At 42.7% G+C, this 20,835-nt stretch overlaps 1 protein-coding gene across 3 annotated transcripts in view; it reads left to right on the forward strand.

Moving 5' to 3' along the window:
• LOC126412042 (phospholipid-transporting ATPase ID) overlaps positions 1-20,835 on the forward strand; it is a 583,312-nt gene that overhangs the window by 216,901 nt on the left and 345,576 nt on the right. The gene's annotated exons all lie outside the window — the stretch shown is intronic.

Genomic DNA, 20,835 nt, shown 5'->3' on the forward strand with positions numbered 1-20,835 from the left:
TGGCGGAGGTTCGAGTCCTCCCTCGGGCATGGGTGTATGTGTGTTTGTCATAAGGATAATTTAGGTTAAGTAGTGTGTAGGCTTAGGTACTGATGACCTTAGCAGTTAAGTCCCATAAGATTTCACACAAATTTGAACATTTCTACGAACCACGATTTCGCGTTATGTTTCGGGCACGGTTATGCTGTCAGTTGGAAAATATCTCCTGCCGGTGAGTAACGGGTGGGAGAGATTTCCCGCCCGTCGTTCAGAGAAAAACAACTCTTGCATGCGCCGTCCTAGTGTCCGGAAATTGTTCCCAAGTGGCAGGCACCGTAGCTATGTACAGTAAATCTGCAGCCTGTTGACATTCACATGCTTAAAAGATTCGATGTCATATTACAGCACAGGGATGGGTTTAAAGTAAACTGACTTCATTCTTATGCTATGTAACCCTTGATAGTAACTGACAACTGTTGTCAGTGACACAAGTAACATGACGTGTACATTTGTCTTACTTATGTACGTGTTTAATTCAGTCAGCCTGGGGCTAAAGACTTATGTACCTACGACAGTAACCAGTCAGTACTACCGTATCGATAATGATACTACATTTTATACAGCGCAGTCTTGAGTGGACCATGTACATCACAACAGAGGTTACACAACCAGAAGTGTGTACTTCTAGAAATCTAAAACTCTTATTTCTAAACTCGATTTGTTCGTTGAGTATATCTTTCGGTTGCTCTTGAAGGCATTGTAAATATGAATTTCCTTCAGTATACGCTCCTCCACTCCATGCAGTACCTTCAAAAATTCCTCAGTGGTGCTGGTGTTGCGCAGATGTTTGTGCGCTTTCTGAATCTGGTGCAAATACACCTACCCCCCTCGTTTCACGTAGAAACTCCACATCACCACATTTCATTGTATACATTCCTGATTAAGTAAATGGTTTTCTTTTGTGGGTGGTTTGTTGTTTTTTAATGTGTACGTTGTGTTCCGTTCCGTTCCAGTGGTGTGCTTTAATTGTTCGTACATGTGCAGTTTATTTAACTGTATGATTTGTAGGCGCACATACGTATAGTTACACATAAAATGACGCAACACACACTAAAGTGACAGTAAAACTTATCACGGGCAAATTACATAATCTTTTTTATGGAAATATTATTGGTAGGTTTAATGGCAGCGATATGAAATACACAAAAAGCGGTGTGAACTACCGTATTAGCTCGTCTGTTTGCAAAACATCCCAGATTCTTTTTGCACTGCGATTTCATTGAAACTAATACTGCTCAAATGTCATGGGTTCGCATCAGGCCCCCACAACCGCACGAGTGGTCGACTGTGAAGAGCGGACAAATTGAATAGCTGGGCGGCGGCCATTAGAGTGGTAAACTGACGCGCGGAGTTCGAATATTTATACATCGCTTTTGGTTATAAAATGCCTTCCCTTGAGTTAGGTCACAAACATAATGCCTCATTTAAATATGTTACTACAATACACTTTTTAATTTATGAACAAACAGCAACTAGTCACTGTTAATGAATTTATCTTACGTACTGCATGGAATCTGCCGTAGCTAAAAGTTACGTACTGGACCCCTAGCATTTTTCGTAGTTCATTTACGATAGATGTACGCAAAATGCATCAAAATAATCGAAGATTTGCCCACTATATTAATAGATATTTTCTGCTTTAGATTTTATGACGAGAAGTGCGTTATATATGGCATAGTGCTTTGGCAACTCACAACCAAATTATCAAGTTTCAACCTAACCTAGACCATGAAAACACTACAGATCAGCCAACTTTCTTCAGAATGATCAGAACATATAAAATGGTATTCTGTCGGTCGGAAATGTTGCCTCCTGACAGCGTGTAACCATTTTTGTAACAGCTATGGTTTTGAGAAAGGAAACCTGCAAATAGATGCACAGACATTATACTAATACCGTGTTACAAAAACATTTATTAAGCAAGTGCACTGACATACAAAACAACTTAAAATATTCACTTACCTGTGAAGTGTAATATTCGTTCCTTTCTCGAATTTATTTGTACAATTAATCGCTGCACGACTCTTCACCATTGTACTTCTTTTGATTGGAACGTACAGACAGTAGAATTACGAGTAACAAATACTGTATGTACGTCCCAACAAATATACAACGTTGAATCAGGGTCTTCAAGAGTACTACACAACACATCAGATTACAACCACTATAATGGCGTCCAGCCGAAGGTTCAAATTATCCCGCGACTGCAGCGCCATCAGTGAGTCTAGTTATTTTTTACAAGGTCTTTGGTTCGCATAGAGAAATACTATTGTGTGGCATATTTATCACTGATCATTTCGAAGGAAGTTAATTTCTGTGAGATAAAAGATGCTGCAACCACAAGAATCTAATGAAAACTACTATTAATCTTTGGAGATAAATTAAAATGACAGTGAAGTTAAATCACATAATTAAAACGCAAACTTTGTAATTACTGCCGAGGCTCTGTGCCCTTTTATATTGGCAATATTCAAATAAGACGTGGCGGCCGCGCAAATGGCCGACAACAATCATTCATAGGCTCGCGCTGTATTGCGCGTTCTAGTACTCTGAAAAAATGTCATTAATTTCCTAACATGTAGGGATGCTAAAGATACATAAATAAAGGTTTTAAGACAGATAAACACATATTTAACAAAGTTGCAACGTAAGTACACTTACAATGTCTCTCACATCTATTCTTATCTAACATTAGGACCAGAGTAAGTAATTACTCAAAATCATTTGATTATTTCACGGTTACAAATATTTTTAACGCAGAACAAAGAATGATATACATAATAAATCGATACTGTTTTTAAGTACAGCTACGTCGAATGACAAGTGTTTGTTCTATACATTTTTTCGTACTTCTTTCAAGAGTCGTAAGTATTAATTCATTGCACCGTTCGTAATTCCATTTGAATAAATATTGTTCTCCCCTGGACAACCAGTACATTGGCGTGCCGACTATTTTCCAATTTTGTTGTCCGTAATATGATACAGAATCTTGCAAATATGTTAAGTTTAAGACCGCAAATTCATCGTACATACTGTTGTTCTCCTATGTTTTCCTTGGAACAGTGTATTATATCTTTCGAGATGCTTTACAGTGACACAAAAACCGAAATTGTTAATAGATAAATGAAAACAGTTAGAACCCAAAGCGGAAATGAGTTCATTTAAATAATGTATATAGAAAGTGGACCTGTATTTCCAGAAGTTACTCAACTTCGTGTTGCAAGTGGGATTTAAAATTAAGAGTGAAAATATATCAGTGATACGATTCGCTGATGACACATTCACCCATACTGAGGAAGAATCACAGGATCTGTTGAATGGATTATGTTGAACGGAATGAAGTTTCCTGCGTAAACGATATGCATTGAGAGTAAACAGAGATACACTAAAGTGTTTTGGAGTAGCAGCGGAAATTACATTAACGACACAGCATTCTGTGGAAGTGAATCATGGACATTTAAAATATGTTGCTACAGAATAAATGTCTTGGTAAGACAAGGAATGATGTTCTCCACAAATAAGGTGAAGATAGGAATGTGATAAAAAGACCAACTAGAAAAGCAGAAATGATGGTGCATGTTGCACAATAGCTTAAAGGAAATGTAAATTTTATAAACGGATCAATCTTGTTTTTGACGTGGACGTCGTCGCGCGTGTTTCGTACAGTTGGAGGACTTGTAATACCGGTTTATCTACAAAAGAAATACAGTTTAAGCTGGTGAATGTTTTATAGAACGATTTATAAGGAAACTCCTCGGTGAAAACCATTGATTCTCTCACATCTCATAGCCTTATTCGTCAGATTCACGATGAACTGCCTAGCATTTCGTTAATGATCATAGTTACTGAAATTTTTCGACATTAAATAAGCTACTGCTCAAAATTCGAATAGTATGCAATATGAAAATACAGGTCGCTATGAGTTTGCTTTTGGTGCACGTTATGTCTTACGTGGCAGTGTATAAAATGGAGCTAACGTATCGAATTTACATTAAACTTGAGACGAAATATATACGTATTTCCAATGTTCAGAAAATGGATTATCTTTAGTGAACTAACTTCTGATGCCCTGCACAAGTAATAGAGTGAAAGAGAAGTATTGATAATCTCCCTCACATCTGATAAGATATCGAAAAGAAGAACGGGTTTGGCAGTCAGGCGGAAATAATCGCCCCCTTCTGTTGCAATTTTAACGTAGTCGTATAACCCACTGGGAGTTTAATAATAAACGGTTGACTTGAATTATTGGTCGCCCTGGCACAACCTGCAAATGCGGTCGTTCGTGGACTCGCTAGTTGTAGTTTAGAACTTCAGAAGTTCTGCGAGAGGCCGCGTTTATATAAGGGCTTCAGCTGTACAACTACATCTCCTCTACCACGTTGTCCCGTCCGCAAGGGAAATCCCCATCACCACCACCACCATTATTCATTATTACTGACTATGTGCTGATGGAAAATTAGTATCTTAGCCTTCCTCGCGCCATATAAAATAGATGAAAAATACGCAAATGGTTGTTTTCTTTACCTCCTTCGTTCATTTATTTCTGCAGTGATGTATGATGTCTGTCTCTCTGCGTGGCCCGTCTCATTCTCGACGTTCCCAGAGTACTTCGTACAGCTGGATTATAGGATCTTAACGTAGTGAGGTAATGATGAAGAATATGCTGAAGTTTAAGAGACTAGCCAGGAAGAGACAATGCGCAAAGAAGTGGAATGCGGAAGTACTAAGGTATGAAGAGATATGCTTGAACTTCTCTGAAGCCGTAGGAACTGCAATAATGAATAGCGCAATAGGCTATTCATGTGGAAGTGGAACGGACATCTCTAAAAAGGGCATCACAGAAGTTGGAGAGAAAAACGTAGGTACAAGGAAAGTAACTATGAAGAAACCATGGGTGACAGAAGAAATGCTTTAGTTGATCGACAAAAGAAGGAAGTACAAAAATGTTCAGGGAAACTCAGGAATGCAGAATTCAAACCACATAGGGATGCATTAAATAGGAAGTGCAAGGAAGCTAAGATGAAATGGCTAAATGAAAAATATGAAGAAACCGAAAAGGAATTGACTGTCGGAAGGACTGATCCAGCATTAGAAAAGTCGAAACAATCTTCGGTGAAATTAAAAGGATTGGTGGTAACATTCAGAGTGAAATGGGAATTCCAGCGGACAGGTGGAAACAGCACAGTCAGGGCCTGCATGAGGGGTGGAGGGGGGGGGGGGGGACTTACTGATGGTCTGGTAGGAGATAGAGGAGTCGATAGGGAAGAGATAGAGGATCCTGTATTAGAAACAGAATTTATAAGTTTGGAAGATTTAAAATCAAACAAGACAAAAGGAAACTTGCTGGCAGATTAAAACTGTGTGCCCGACCGAGACTCGAACTCGGGACCTTTGCCTTTCGCGAGCAAGTGCTCTACCATCTGAGCTACCGAAGCACGACTCACGCCGGGTACTCACAGCTTTACTTCTGCCAGTATCTCGTCTCCTACCTTCCAAACTTTACAGAAGCTCTTCTGCGAACATTGCAGAACTAGCACTCCTGAAAGAAAGGATACTGCGGAGACATGGCTTAGCCACAGCCTGGGGGATGTTTCCAGAATGAGATTTTCACTCTGCCAGGAAGTTTCATATCAGCGCACACTCCGCTGCAGAGTGAAAATCTCATTCTGGAAACATCCCCCAGGCTGTGGCTAAGCCGTCTCCGCATTATCCTTTCTTTCAGGAGTGCTAGTTCTGCAAGGTTCGCAGGAGAGCTTCTGTAAAATTTGGAAGGTAGGAGACGAGATACTGGCAGAAGTAAAGCTGTGAGGACCGGGCGTGAGTCGTGCTTCGGTAGCTCAGATGGTAGAGCACTTGCCCGCGAAAGGCAAAGGTCCCGAGTTCGAGTCTCGGTCGGGCACACAGTTTTAATCTGCCAGGAAGTTTCATATCAACGCACAATACGCTGCAGAGTGAAAATCTAATTCTGAAGACAGAAGGGATGCATAACACTCCATCGGGAATTCTGAAGTCTGGGGGATTGGCTACAAAACAATTATTCACGTTGGTGTGTGGAATGTATGAGACTTTAGGAAAAAAAAATCATCCACACAGTTCCCAAGATTGCAAGAGCCAAGACGTGCGAAAATTATCGCACAATCAGCTTAACAGCTCATGCATTCAAGTTCAAAAAATGGTTCAAATGGCTCTGAGTACTATGGGACTTAACATCTGAGGTCATCAGTCCGCTAGAACTGGGAAATACTTAAACCTAACTAACCTAAGGACATCACACACATCCATGCCCGAGGCACCAGTCCTGATGCCCGCCTGCTTAGCTGGGTGGTAACGTGCTCTCCTCCCATGAAAGGCTGGTTGGAGATTTTCTCCACTCGGGGGACTGGGTGTTGTGTTGTCATTTCATCATCACCGGCGCGCAAGTCGCTTACCCGGTTGGGGTCTCCCGGCCAACGATGCCATTTCTATTTTTGCCAGTCCTGATACTATTCAACGGCTCTTCGAAGTACTGATGGGGAATTTTCGGGTGCATAATGGTTTATGTTATATGAACCCACATACCCTGACTGAACCAGGCCTCATCTGAAGACGCAACGAAGAACTCGGGACAGAGCATCAGAGAGATGAGCATGCGCAGACAAGTTACAGCAACCGATAGCGCATGTGTTTCCAGCGGTTTCTTTGACGGGCAGTTCTCATGTTCATTAACAAGAGCCAATTCCTTGTCAGTCTCAAAATATTTTGAGGGGCGGTTTTATTTTGTCACCCTGTAGAAAAAGCAACAAAGAGCGGCACATTTTTAGTCGGCGCGAGATTGTTGCGGAGATCCTCCGCAAACTGCAGTGGCAAGCGCAACAAGAGAGGCTTTGTGAATCACAGAAAGGTTTACCATTGGAATTCCAAAAGAGTTTGTTCCAAAAAAAGTTTCGGGCGACGTATTATTTCTTCCCACGTACGTCTAACGTAATGACCATCACGTGAAAATCAGAGTAATTGAGAACTTCATACGTTAATTGAGCGACAAATATCCTTTTCACGTACAGGGAACGGGAACGGAGGGAAGGGGTAGTGGTACCGCAAGTATAGTAGTTTGCCGAGTATATAGCGTTACCCAGAAAAGTTGAGACGAACTTCGATTTGTTGTAGATGGTGGGTTGGAAACAAATCGAGGAACGTCATGCAACGACGCTACAGAGCGTTGAAGTTGTAGGCACCGGCGATTGGCCACTAAAACCGCCCCTTCAAAGCAAATGTAGGTGGACGGTCTCGCAATGTTATTTGTTACGGCGTCTGTTAAAATTCCTGAACTTTGTCCACAAAAATTTTCTACGCTTACCTTATACACTCCTGGAAATTGAAATAAGAACACCGTGAATTCATTGTCCCAGGAAGGGGAAACTTTATTGACACATTCCTGGGGTCAGATACATCACATGATCACACTGACAGAACCACAGGCACATAGACACAGGCAACAGAGCATGCACAATGTCGGCACTAGTACAGTGTATATCCACCTTTCGCAGCAATGCAGGCTGCTATTCTCCCATGGAGACGATCGTAGAGATGCTGGATGTAGTCCTGTGGAACGGCTTGCCATGCCATTTCCACCTGGCGCCTCAGTTGGACCAGCGTTCGTGCTGGACGTGCAGACCGCGTGAGACGACGCTTCATCCAGTCCCAAACATGCTCAATGGGGGACAGATCCGGAGATCTTGCTGGCCAGGGTAGTTGACTTACACCTTCTAGAGCACGTTGGGTGGCACGGGATACATGCGGACGTGCATTGTCCTGTTGGAACAGCAAGTTCCCTTGCCGGTCTAGGAACGGTAGAACGATGGGTTCGATGACGGTTTGGATGTACCGTGCACTATTCAGTGTCCCCTCGACGATCACCAGTGGTGTACGGCCAGTGTAGGAGATCGCTCCCCACACCATGATGCCGGGTGTTGGCCCTGTGTGCCTCGGTCGTATGCAGTCCTGATTGTGGCGCTCACCTGCACGGCGCCAAACACGCATACGACCATCATTGGCACCAAGGCAGAAGCGACTCTCATCGCTGAAGACGACACGTCTCCATTCGTCCCTCCATTCACGCCTGTCGCGACACCACTGGAGGCGGGCTGCACGATGTTGGGGCGTGAGCGGAAGACGGCCTAACGGTGTGCGGGACCGTAGCCCAGCTTCATGGAGACGGTTGCGAATGGTCCTCGCCGATACCCCAGGAGCAACAGTGTCCCTAATTTGCTGGGAAGTGGCGGTGCGGTCCCCTACGGCACTGCGTAGGATCCTACGGTCTTGGCGTGCATCCGTGCGTCGCTGCGGTCCGGTCCCAGGTCGACGGGCACGTGCACCTTCCGCCGACCACTGGCGACAACATCGATGTACTGTGGAGACCTCACGCCCCACGTGTTGAGCAATTCGGCGGTACGTCCACCCGGCCTCCCGCATGCCCACTATACGCCCTCGCTCAAAGTCCGTCAACTGCACATACGGCTCACGTCCACGCTGTCGCGGCATGCTACCAGTGTTAAAGACTGCGATGGAGCTCCGTATGCCACGGCAAACTGGCTGACACTGACGGCGGCGGTGCACAAATGCTGCGCAGCTAGCGCCATTCGACGGCCAACACCACGGTTCCTGGTGTGTCCGCTGTGCCGTGCGTGTGATCATTGCTTGTACAGCCCTCTCGCAGTGTCCGGAGCAAGTATGGTGGGTCTGACACACCGGTGTCAATGTGTTCTTTTTTCCATTTCCAGGAGTGTATTTACTGTGGATGGTCTCCTTCGAAATACTCTCCCCCACAATTGATACACGGCACCCAACTGTTTCCACTTCCGGGAGCAGTCTTGGTACGCCTCTTGTTGGATCTTGCTAAGCGCCGTTTGCTTTTATCTTGTCCATCGTTGCAAACCTTCGTCCTTTCAACGGGGTTTCCACCTTTGGAAATTAAAAAAAGTGTGCAGTTGCCAGCTCTGCAGAGTACAGAGGATGAGGCAGCAGAGTGATTTTTTTGTGCAGTACTCACGCTCCAACGGGCATGAATGTGCGGGTGTGTTGTGATGCAAGAGCCATGAACTGTCTGGCCACGTTCCAGGCCGCTCTCACATTTTCTCGCAGACGTCGCAACACGTCCCAATAGTACCATCGATTAACAGTTTGTCCCTGTGGCAGGAATTCGTGATGAATTGATCCTTCAAAGCCTAAGAAAACTATCAGCATGGCTTTGACATTTGACCTGACTAGCTTTTTGTGGTCTTGGAGAACTGTCGACTAATTATAAAATTCGATGCAAGTGCCAAAAATAAAAATTTCGTTTTATTGTCAAAATATGATCTATGTGCCTAAAGTTCGTCAATAAAAACGGGGCTATCTAGTAATCAGTGTGGAAGTGGTTTGAAACGTTGCAACCAGAATGCTCCAGGTGCTAAGTGCCACCTGTTCAGAAACAAAATCCAGGCTATGTGCCCGTGCTGTTGTTTTTAGTTTGAGGTTCGAGTTGTGTTCAAGTTGCAGTGATTAGTCCTGTCTGTTGTGTTTGTTATTGTGGTTTATGTGATGCATGAAACAAGAAGAAGTCTGAAAAGGGGTGAAGGTAGTGTTTCCCAAATAAATAAGAAGCTAAGAGCCGAGGGGAAACCATGTGAGAATAATGAGAAAGTTACTGTACCTCTACAACAACCTCCACCTGATGAGGTAAGTGTATATGATAACTAACGCCTTAGCACTAACGCATTTTTGAAGAACCTCGGTTGATTATGATATTTCTGTGGCGTTTTAAGCTAACCTATGTTTAGATTATGCAGACCACGTTAGGTTATGTTTGACTTGGTTTCTGGACCATAGTAGACCTACTAACTGTGCAGAGTAGCAAACAAACAGGTTATTCGTGGCAGTCACAAATTATTTACTGCCTCTAATTCCCGTGTTTGTTTGTCGTGGGTTTCATGCCGGTGCCGCTATCAGTGTAGACACATTGCGTCGGAACACAAATTAAACATATTCAATCAGTTCTACGAACTAGGTGATAATGTTAAGCAAAACTCTTATTTGATGGTAAACGTAAGTGCATGCAATGTTACAAGAAGGCGTCATGGTTCTTACGAAGAACTTGAGGAGAGTCGCAGACAGGCTAGTGTTCATAAAATTACCAGGCGAAGAGTGGAAACCTTGGTAAGAGCAAAAAAAGAGTGGGGATGTTACCTACATTGAACGTAGTGGAAATAAAAATAAAGGAAGGAAATATACAGCTGCTGATGAAAAACGCATTGTTGAACACATCAAAAGTTTCCCCAAGGACGAAAGCCATTACACAAGGGCTAAAAGCTCCCTACTATTTCAAAGCCAAGATTTAAATTATGGCAGAATGTATGAGGCTTTTTTTACGCTTTATGCAAACACAAACATTAGATATTTGCACTACAAAAAAGTATTGAAAGAACACTTTCCCAAACTGAGATTTCACCGCCCAAGGAAAGATACCTGTAACACATGTTATCTGCTTAAAATTAAAATGTTGAATGACTCAACCTATAGAGCTGTACATTGTACTTCAGTAGAATTTCATCATAGACGCGCTGAAAAAGCTAGAGAAGAGATGAAGCGTGATCATGTATATTCTACCACTCCTTTAACTATTTTGTTTGCTGACACAGCACTTCTGTAGGCCTAACTGACTTTTGATTATAATATAGTTATTATAGAAAAACTGTAAACAGTATTTTCCAGATGTTTATAATAGTAAAATTATCATCATCATCATCATCCTTCCCGCACCTCTTTATTTACAGACTTAGCCCGGTTTTTATGTTGGAGAGTTGGCACATAGCCCTGTTCTTGTTTTGTTCCATCAGCAATTTTTGTTGTTGTTAAATGTTTAACAGTAACCTTACTCTAAAAATATTTGTAGATTAACTGTTTTCATTTGTTTAGGCTATAAAAGAATAAGGATATCAAATAGGAACGCTTTCTGGAAATTTTTTGCGATTTCCGCAAAACAGCAGTTGCGGCACTAACCACGGATTTTACGATTAGTCGAAAACTTTCCCCAACCCATTGTGAAAATTGAGCCGTGGTCTCAAGATCATAACCGCAGACCAACGTCACAACAACGAAGGTAGGAGACGAGGTACTGGCAGAAGTAAAGCTGTGAGTACCGGGGGTGAGTCGTGCTTCGGTAGCTCAGTTGGTAGAGCACTTGCCCGCGAAAGGCAAAGGTCCCGAGTTCGAGTCTCGGTCGGGCACACAGTTTTAATCTGCCAGGAAGTTTCATATCAGCGCACACTCCGCTGCAGAGTGAAAAAAATCTCATTCTGGAAACATCCCCCAGGATGTGGCTAAGCCATGTCTCCGCAGTATCCTTTCTTTCAGGAGTGCTAGTTCTGCAAGGTTCGCAGGAGAGCTTCTGTAAAGTTTGGAAGGTAGGAGACGAGGTACTGGCAGAAGTAAAGCTGTGAGTACCGGGGGTGAGTCGTGCTTCGGTAGCTCAGTTGGTAGAGCACTTGCCCGCGAAAGGCAAAGGTCCCGAGTTCGAGTCTCGGTCGGGCACACAGTTTTAATCTGCCAGGAAGTTTCATATCAGCGCACACTCCGCTGCAGAGTGAAAAAAATCTCATTCTGGAAACATCCCCCAGGCTGTGGCTAAGCCATGTCTCCGCAGTATCCTTTCTTTCAGGAGTGCTAGTTCTGCAAGGTTCGCAGGAGAGCTTCTGTAAAGTTTGGAAGGTAGGAGACGAGGTACTGGCAGAAGTAAAGCTGTGAGTACCGGGGGTGAGTCGTGCTTCGGTAGCTCAGTTGGTAGAGCACTTGCCCGCGAAAGGCAAAGGTCCCGAGTTCGAGTCTCGGTCGGGCACACAGTTTTAATCTGCCAGGAAGTTTCATATCAGCGCACACTCCGCTGCAGAGTGAAAATCTCATTCTGGAAACATCCCCCAGGCTGTGGCTAAGCCATGTCTCCGCAATATCCTTTCTTTCAGGAGTGCTAGTTCTGCAAGGTTCGCAGGAGAGCTTCTGTAAAGTTTGGAAGGTAGGAGACGAGGTACTGGCAGAAGTAAAGCTGTGAGTACCGGGGGTGAGTCGTGCTTCGGTAGCTCAGTTGGTAGAGCACTTGCCCGCGAAAGACAAAGGTCCCGAGTTCGAGTCTCGGTCGGGCACACAGTTTTAATCTGCCAGGAAGTTTCATATCAGCGCACACTCCGCTGCAGAGTGAAAATCTCATTCTGGAAACATCCCCCAGGCTGTGGCTAAGCCATGTCTCCGCAGTATCCTTTCTTTCAGGAGTGCTAGTTCTGCAAGGTTCGCAGGAGAGCTTCTGTAAAGTTTGGAAGGTAGGAGACGAGGTACTGGCAGAAGTAAAGCTGTGAGTACCGGGGGTGAGTCGTGCTTCGGTAGCTCAGTTGGTAGAGCACTTGCCCGCGAAAGGCAAAGGTCCCGAGTTCGAGTCTCGGTCGGGCACACAGTTTTAATCTGCCAGGAAGTTTCATATCAGCGCACACTCCGCTGCAGAGTGAAAATCTCATTCTGGAAACATCCCCCAGGCTGTGGCTAAGCCATGTCTCCGCAGTATCCTTTCTTTCAGGAGTGCTAGTTCTGCAAGGTTCGCAGGAGAGCTTCTGTAAAGTTTGGAAGGTAGGAGACGAGGTACTGGCAGAAGTAAAGCTGTGAGTACCGGGGGTGAGTCGTGCTTCGGTAGCTCAGTTGGTAGAGCACTTGCCCGCGAAAGGCAAAGGTCCCGAGTTCGAGTCTCGGTCGGGCACACAGTTTTAATCTGCCAGGAAGTTTCATATCAGCGCACACTCCGCTGCAGAGTGAAAATCTCATTCTGGAAACATCCCCCAGGCTGTGGCTAAGCCATGTCTCCGCAGTATCCTTTCTTTCAGGAGTGCTAGTTCTGCAAGGTTCGCAGGAGAGCTTCTGTAAAGTTTGGAAGGTAGGAGACGAGGTACTGGCAGAAGTAAAGCTGTGAGTACCGGGGGTGAGTCGTGCTTCGGTAGCTCAGTTGGTAGAGCACTTGCCCGCGAAAGGCAAAGGTCCCGAGTTCGAGTCTCGGTCGGGCACACAGTTTTAATCTGCCAGGAAGTTTCATATCAGCGCACACTCCGCTGCAGAGTGAAAATCTCATTCTGGAAACATCCCCCAGGCTGTGGCTAAGCCATGTCTCCGCAGTATCCTTTCTTTCAGGAGTGCTAGTTCTGCAAGGTTCGCAGGAGAGCTTCTGTAAAGTTTGGAAGGTAGGAGACGAGGTACTGGCAGAAGTAAAGCTGTGAGTACCGGGGGTGAGTCGTGCTTCGGTAGCTCAGTTGGTAGAGCACTTGCCCGCGAAAGGCAAAGGTCCCGAGTTCGAGTCTTGAAACAGTAACTGTTACGCATGTTTCATGGAAATCCTGCAGTTGAAAGAGGCTTTTCTGTTAACACAGAAGTTTTCAACTAAAACTTAGAAGCTACAATTGTTACAAGAAGAAGTGTTTAAATTGCAATACAATCGTTACGTGTTTACTTAATTGTGAGAAACAACTAAATGTGGACTTCACAAAATAAATAATACTTGCTGCGAAGAATGGTCCATCAAAAAGAGCAGAAGACTTAAAAAAAATCTGATGAAAATGAAATGACCAAACTTGGAAGAGCAGTTCAAGAAATAGAGTTAAAAAATAAAAAGAATGATTTTGTTATGGCCAGGTGTTCAGTTTTTTACCGAATAGTTCGGCATCTCTGCCCCGTGTTTGGTGTCAGATGTCGTAGTATGAATGGTTCACTATTTTCGGCATTCCGTTCATATCAATAATTCATTTATTATTGTTGGATGTAAGGCCCGCCAGTTGTGCAAAACGCCGTTTTTTCCAAGTTCCCTAACATGTTTCATCACCTCTGTGCCGTCATCAGTGTGATTCTCTTTTATGTAATCTGTAATCTGAACATTTTTACTAAATGATTACAAAATTATGCGGATATTTAGTTCAAACAACTATTCGTTTATTTTTGTTAGTACTTTCACAGTCGTTTTGCATGGTTTTTCGAGCGGTCTAAGGCGCTGCAGTCATGGACTGTGAGGCCCTAACATTCTGCGTGGTGTCTGTTGTTCTAAGTCGTGTCTCCCTACAACTTTCGCGCGACGCTTTGAGCGTGTTTTTTAGGGAATTGACTAGTTTGAAACTGGGACCTGTTGCTGGTAGGAGACGCCAGACCACACATGACATGTAGAGTTCAGAAGAGTTCAGTGAGACTAGCGATGATATAATCAAATACTTAATGATTTTAGCGTCAGCTCCACTGCACTCCCTGTAAAAGAATCTTAATACTAACTAAATTTAGTGGAAGGGGTTCAAGGCTTTCCTATTTTTAGTTAGCTGGTAAAATAACGTCGAAAAAGCAGTGAAGTTTACTATTGGAAATTTTATTCTACTCACAGAACATTGTTTATAAATTGCACTATTGATAAAAGGAAATGTTTTAATACAGGATGATAAAAACAACTGCGTTCAACAAAAATGTGAACGAATATTCCCTGAATGGGTTTCCAAGTTCTACAATGGATCGAAGGATGACCTATGCCATATCACATCTATAATCTAGGTTTAAATTAAGTTTCACAAAAGAGAAAACTCTCAAAATGGTCTACAGTGACCCTCAATTATCTTTAATTACTTATCTAACTTGTCGTAAATTACAGTGGCTGATGTGGCTTATCAATAATTATGTAACAGAAAAATCATCGCGTTTCAGATTTTAACTTACGTAGCAAATGTGAATACCATGAGCTTCAATTGACGATCGACACTAGTATTACATAAAAAGGGGGTGTAACAGATGAGACTTCTACAGTTCTGAGTGAAGCCTTATGCGCTCAAAAATGCGACATCGCGTGCGTTCATTACCTTGTCGGTGTTGGTCAGGGGGCGGCGGCCGGCGCAGCTCCATGCAGCTCGCCGTCTGGGAACTAACTCTCTTCTAACTTCTCCTTACTACAATTTACCGAAGTTGGTTTAAAAAAAACTATCTGGCTGTGTTTTTATCTGACCAATCAGTGTCTCAATGTTAACCTTAAGCTCTGCCTACAAAAATTCTGTCTATCCAATGAGAAACGTTGTACTTGTCGTGGTGGGGCAATGTTTTTAAAGTTTGCAACGTAACAGAGACGCTAAAAGGTCTCACGCTAAAACTTGCAGCTCGAGTGGCCCTTTTAGTATTATTGTAAGATATATACTGTTCTTCTGGAGGGCTCTCTCTCTTAACATGGTCTGGGGGTGGTCCTAGCGGTTAGCTGGCAACGTGGGTGTCCGTCCCTTATCGTAGGGCCTTCTAGCTTAACACGGTTCTGCTCTCGGCTTCTGTTCTCGTTTCTCCCCTCCATTTAGGCATTCTTGTGTTAGTCTGTGGTATTCCATTTGCTCACTCGTTACTCGTATTACTTTGGTTAATTTAATGTCACGATTTATTCGGAGCTATGTGACATACTACTCGATTTGCTTATCATGTCAGGGTTTTCATGGAAGGTGTTGGATTTGCCTGACACCTTACAAGGCTGGTCCCGACGGAGGTTCGAATCCTCCCTCGGGCGTGGGTGTGTGCATGTTTGTCCTTAGGATAATTTGGGTTAAGAAGTGTGTAAGCTCAGGGACTGATGATCTTAGCAGTTAAGTCTCATATAAGATTTCACACACTTTGAACATTTTTTGCATGGTTTTTCAGGACCACTTGTGTATTATTTATTACAGACAGTTTGTCACCTGCAGCCAAACGATGTTTGGTTGTAGATGACAAGCGACCTGTAATAAATAATACACAAGTGGTCCTGAAAAACCATGCAAGCTGAGTGTGACGGTACTAACAAAAATAAACAAATTGTTGTTTGAACTAAATATCCACATAATTTTGTAATCATTTAGTAAAAATGTTCACATTACAGATTAAATAAAACAAACTCACTGATGATGGCACAGAGGTGCTGAAACATGTTTGGAAACTTGGAAAAACGGTGTTTTGCATAATTGGCGGACCTAGCATCCAACAATTTTAACTGCAAACATGGTAAAACAAGGAGCTGCAAATCTAAATGATGAATTTATGTATTGATTTGCAGAATTGTCACAAAGATGGTGGTTCCATACAGCAGTGCCTTTATGGAAAAGGTCTTCAAATCACGTGAATCATTTATAGTGTGACACTAGATACAAACTGGGCGTCGTATAGTAAAAGCAGAGTTATTCATTCACCGTAATTAGTTTCTGAAGAAATCTGTTGTCACAGTTTATAACAAAAATGACCGGGAGCGTCAGGACTGTGTGTTAAACTGTGGCTGACCCTCAGCTCAGGTGATGCAGTGAAGGAATAGCCAGCCAGCTTATAATAGTTGAAATTATTTGCGTGATACAAAGTAGCTATATGTATCATATGTAGTACCACTAAATCACCGAGCCGAAATCTAACAACACACATTTTCTTTTACATATTTAGCAGTGTCTCCGTCTCTTTCCGCGAAACGTTTCTCTTCAAACTACTTCAGGCATTTTGTACTAATAGTTACAACAACACTAAAAATCTCTAAGGAGCAGTAATTACTTAATCATAAAAAGTAAATACAATAGCGTGTTGTGATCATCATGGACGTAAAAGAAGGGAATTGTCATTACTTCACAGACATGAAGCCTATGTCCGCCATCTTACATGACCCAAAGCATTAAGTTCAAATGGTTCTGAGCACTATGGGACGTAACATCTAAGGTCATCAGACCCCTAGAAGTTAGAATTGCTGAAACCTAACTAACCTAAGGACATCACACACATCCATGTACGAGGCAGAATTCGAACTTGCGACCGTAGCGGTTGCAAGGTTCCAAACTGAAGCGCCTAGAACAGCACGGCCACACCAGCCGGCGTAGGTTCACCGTATTTATACCTCTATGGTTCAGATCACAATATAGTAGTGATGAAGAGGAAGAGTAGGCTGAAGTTCAAGATATTAATCAGGAAGAATCAATACGCAAAGAAGTGGGATACGGAAGTACTAAGGAATGACGAGATACGTTTGAAGTTCTCTAACGCTATAGATACAGCAATAAGGAATAGCGCAGTAGGCAGTACAGTTGAAGAGGAATGGTCATCTCTAAAAAGGGCCATCACAGAAGTTGGGAAGGAAAACATAGGTACAAAGAAGGTAGCTGCGAAGAAACCATGGGTAACAGAAGAAATACTTCAGTTGATTGAAGAAAGGAGGAAGTACAAACATGTTCCGGGAAAATCAGGAATACAGAAATGCAAGTCGCTGAGGAATGAAATAAATAGGAAGCGCAGGGAAGCTAAGACGAAAAGGCTGCAGGAAAAATGTGAAGACATCGAAAAAGATATGATTGTCGGAAGGACAGACTCAGCATACAGGAAAGTCAAAACAACCTTTGGTGACATTAAAAGCAACGGTGGTAACATTAAGAGTGCAACGGGAATTCCACTGTTAAATGCAGAGGAGAGAGCAGATAGGTGGAAAGAATACATTGAAAGCCTCTATGAGGGTGAAGATTTGTCTGATGTGATAGAAGAAGAAACACGAGTCGATTTAGAAGAGATAGGGGATCCAGTATTAGAATCGGAATTTAAAAGAGCTTTGGAGGACTTACGGTCAAATAAGGCAGAAGGGATAGATAACATTCCATCAGAATTTCTAAAGTCATTGGGGGAAGTGGCAACAAAACGACTATTCATGTTGATGTGTAGAATATATGAGTCTGGCGATATACCATCTGACTTTCGGAAAAGCATCATCCACACAATTCCGAAGACGGCAAGAGCTGACAAGTGCGAGAATTATCGCACAATCAGCTTAACAGCTCATGCATCGAAGCTGCTTACAAGAATAATATACAGAAGAATGGAAAAGAAAATTGAGAATGCGCTAGGTGACGATCAGTTTGGCTTTAGGAAAAGTAAAGGGACGAGAGGGGCAATTCTGACGTTACGGCTAATAATGGAAGCAACGCTAAAGAAAAATCAAGACACTTTCATAGGATTTGTCGACCTGGAAAAAGCGTTCGACAATATAAAATGGTGCAAGCTGTTAGAGATTCTGAAAAAAGTAGGGGTAAGCTATAGGGAGAGACGGGTTATATACAATATGTACAACAACCAAGAGGGAATAATAAGAGTGGACGATCAAGAACGAAGTGCTCGTATTAAGAAGAGTGTAAGACAAGGCTGTAGCCTTTCGCCCCTACTCTTCAATCTGTTCATCGAGGAAGCAATGATGGAAATAAAAGAAACGTTCAGGAATGGAATTAAAATACAAGGTGAAAGGATATCAATTATACGATTCGCTGATGACATTGCTATCCTGAGTGAAAATGAAGAAGAATTAAATGATCTGCTGAACGGAATGAACAGTCTAATGAGTACACAGTATGGTTCGAGAGTAAATCGGAGAAAGACGAAGGTAATGAGAAGTAGTAGAAATGAGAACAGCGAGAAACTTAACATATCAGGATTGATGGTCACGAAGTCAATGAAGTTAAGGAATTCTGCTACCTAGGCAGTAAAATAACCAATGACGGACGGAGCAAGGAGGACATCAAAAGCAGACTCGCTATGGCAAAAAAGGCATTTCTGGGCAAGAGAAGTCTACTAATATCAAATACCGGCCTTAATTTGAGGAAGAAATTTCTTCTGAGGATGTACGTCTGGAGTACAGTATTGTATGGTAGTGAAACATGGACTGTGGGAAAACCGAAACAGAAGAGAATCGATTCATTTTAGATGTGTTGCTATAGACGAATGTTGAAAATTAGGTGGACTGATTAGGTAGGGAATGAGGAGGTTCTACGCAGAATCGGAGAGGAAAGGAATATGTGGAAAACACTGATAAGGAGAAGGGACAGGATGATAGGACATCTGCTAAGACATGAGAGAATGACTTCCATGGTACTAGAGGGAGCTGTAGAGGGCAAAAACTGTAGAGGAAGACAGAGATTGGAATACGTCAAGCAAATAATTGAGGACGTAGGTTGCAAGTGCTTCTCTGAGATGAAGAGGTTAGCACAGGAAAGGAATTCGTGGCGGGTCGCATCAAACCAGTCAGTAGACTGATGACAAAAAAAAAAGATTCACCGCGCTCATACTTCCTCGTGATGTCACTCTGACGTGTCCCTGTTCAGTTTCGACCGGTGGGGGTAGCTATCGATATTTGTAGTTGTTTACTAATTAGCATCTCGTGGTTTGATTTTGGGAGTCGTAGTTGTTTCATCAGAAATGCCAGCTTGCGTCATTTACGGGTGAAGTAATCGAGCCCATCGAAATCTGCCCTGACATCCGAGCCACATAGGGAAAGTCTCGTCCCCGCACAACACACAGGTAGATGACCGCGCTGATTGTTCATGCGGCATCTCGTGCCCCAAATTCCTCCCGCCTACAATTATTCTTTGTTCACGTTTCCTCCCTCTTTAAAAATATTGTGGCTAAAACAGTGGTGTGTGTGTGTGTGTGTGTGTGTGTGTGTGTGTGTGTGTGTGTGTGTATGCTTTGGTTCCTTTCAGAAGTCGACTTGGGCCGAAAGGTTATGTGAACACTTTCCGTTGTGCCTGACTGCCGCTCGGCGTGAGAGTAGCAATCTATCAGCCTCACAGTATAGATATTACCTCAAGAATTTTTTTGTGAATAATCCGCTGCACTTCAACAGAAATAATAATGTACATAATTACAATACCAGAAGAAAAACACATTCATTACGCCCCATTAAAGTCTTCTGCAGCGCAAACAAGGGTTCACAATCCTGCAATAAAAAGTGTTAATCACTTACCCAGTTTCACTTTGACAGCTCCTATTTCCCAGAAGACTATCTAATATTGTAATGTGTAACTAGTGATGGATAGGAATTACTAACATGTATAGGTATTTAATTTAAAAAACAAAATAAAAACTAATAAACGATTATCATAGCGGCATGTTTACACAAAAAATATGTTAATACAAAATTACTCGTTTCACATCATTGCTACTTGTGCAAATGCTACATGGAACATGAAACTATAACTATTCGTATATCACGAAGCTTGATATAGGCGTAGACACGTTGAAAATCCTAAAATGAAAGTCAAATGTAAAGTGAACCAGATGATCACATTCCAATTGTGATGAGTTTGGTTATTTCAGAAAAACTGACAGTTACTGGCGAGAAATATTCCGGGAAAAGATGCAAATAGGCTGTTGTTGGAAACGTAAGCCTATATGTTACACAGGTTAGGCTATCATTACTCAAAAAGTGTGACGGGGTGTTGTGTGCTGTCCTTAGGTTCGTTGGGTTTAAGTAGTTCTAAGTTCTAGGGGACTGATGACCATAGATGTTAAGTCCGATAGTGCTCTGCCATTTGAACCATTTTTACTCAAAAAGTGACTTAGATTTTAAAGCAGAATACTCATTGTACGGGGTCTAAGGGTTTGAGACCATTCGCGAGATCACATTTATAGTATTGCACAATGGTGGAACAGGCATTACTATTATTGATATCACACAGAAAGACGGGTCATACGTAAGATTTCAAATTGAGGAACTGTAAACTACAATAAAACTAATGGACTGACACTCTAATAAAACAGAACTCTATTCTGTATGGAGATATACCTCCGTGAAGTTCTTTTTCTTTGACATTCATTGTTGACATGTACAAGATCGATAACATACCTTGCCTCTTTCCTCATTGCGCACGTTTATGGGCTGGAAAGAACACGGAGGTAAGTTTTTTGCAGACGTGAACATTAAAAATGTTGTCCATACGAGTTGAAAGCTGAAAATGTAACGAACAGGAAGCAGTACCGGTAAAT

The sequence above is a fragment of the Schistocerca serialis genome, chromosome 7 (assembly GCF_023864345.2).
Source record: "Schistocerca serialis cubense isolate TAMUIC-IGC-003099 chromosome 7, iqSchSeri2.2, whole genome shotgun sequence".
NCBI lineage: Eukaryota > Metazoa > Arthropoda > Insecta > Orthoptera > Acrididae > Schistocerca > Schistocerca serialis.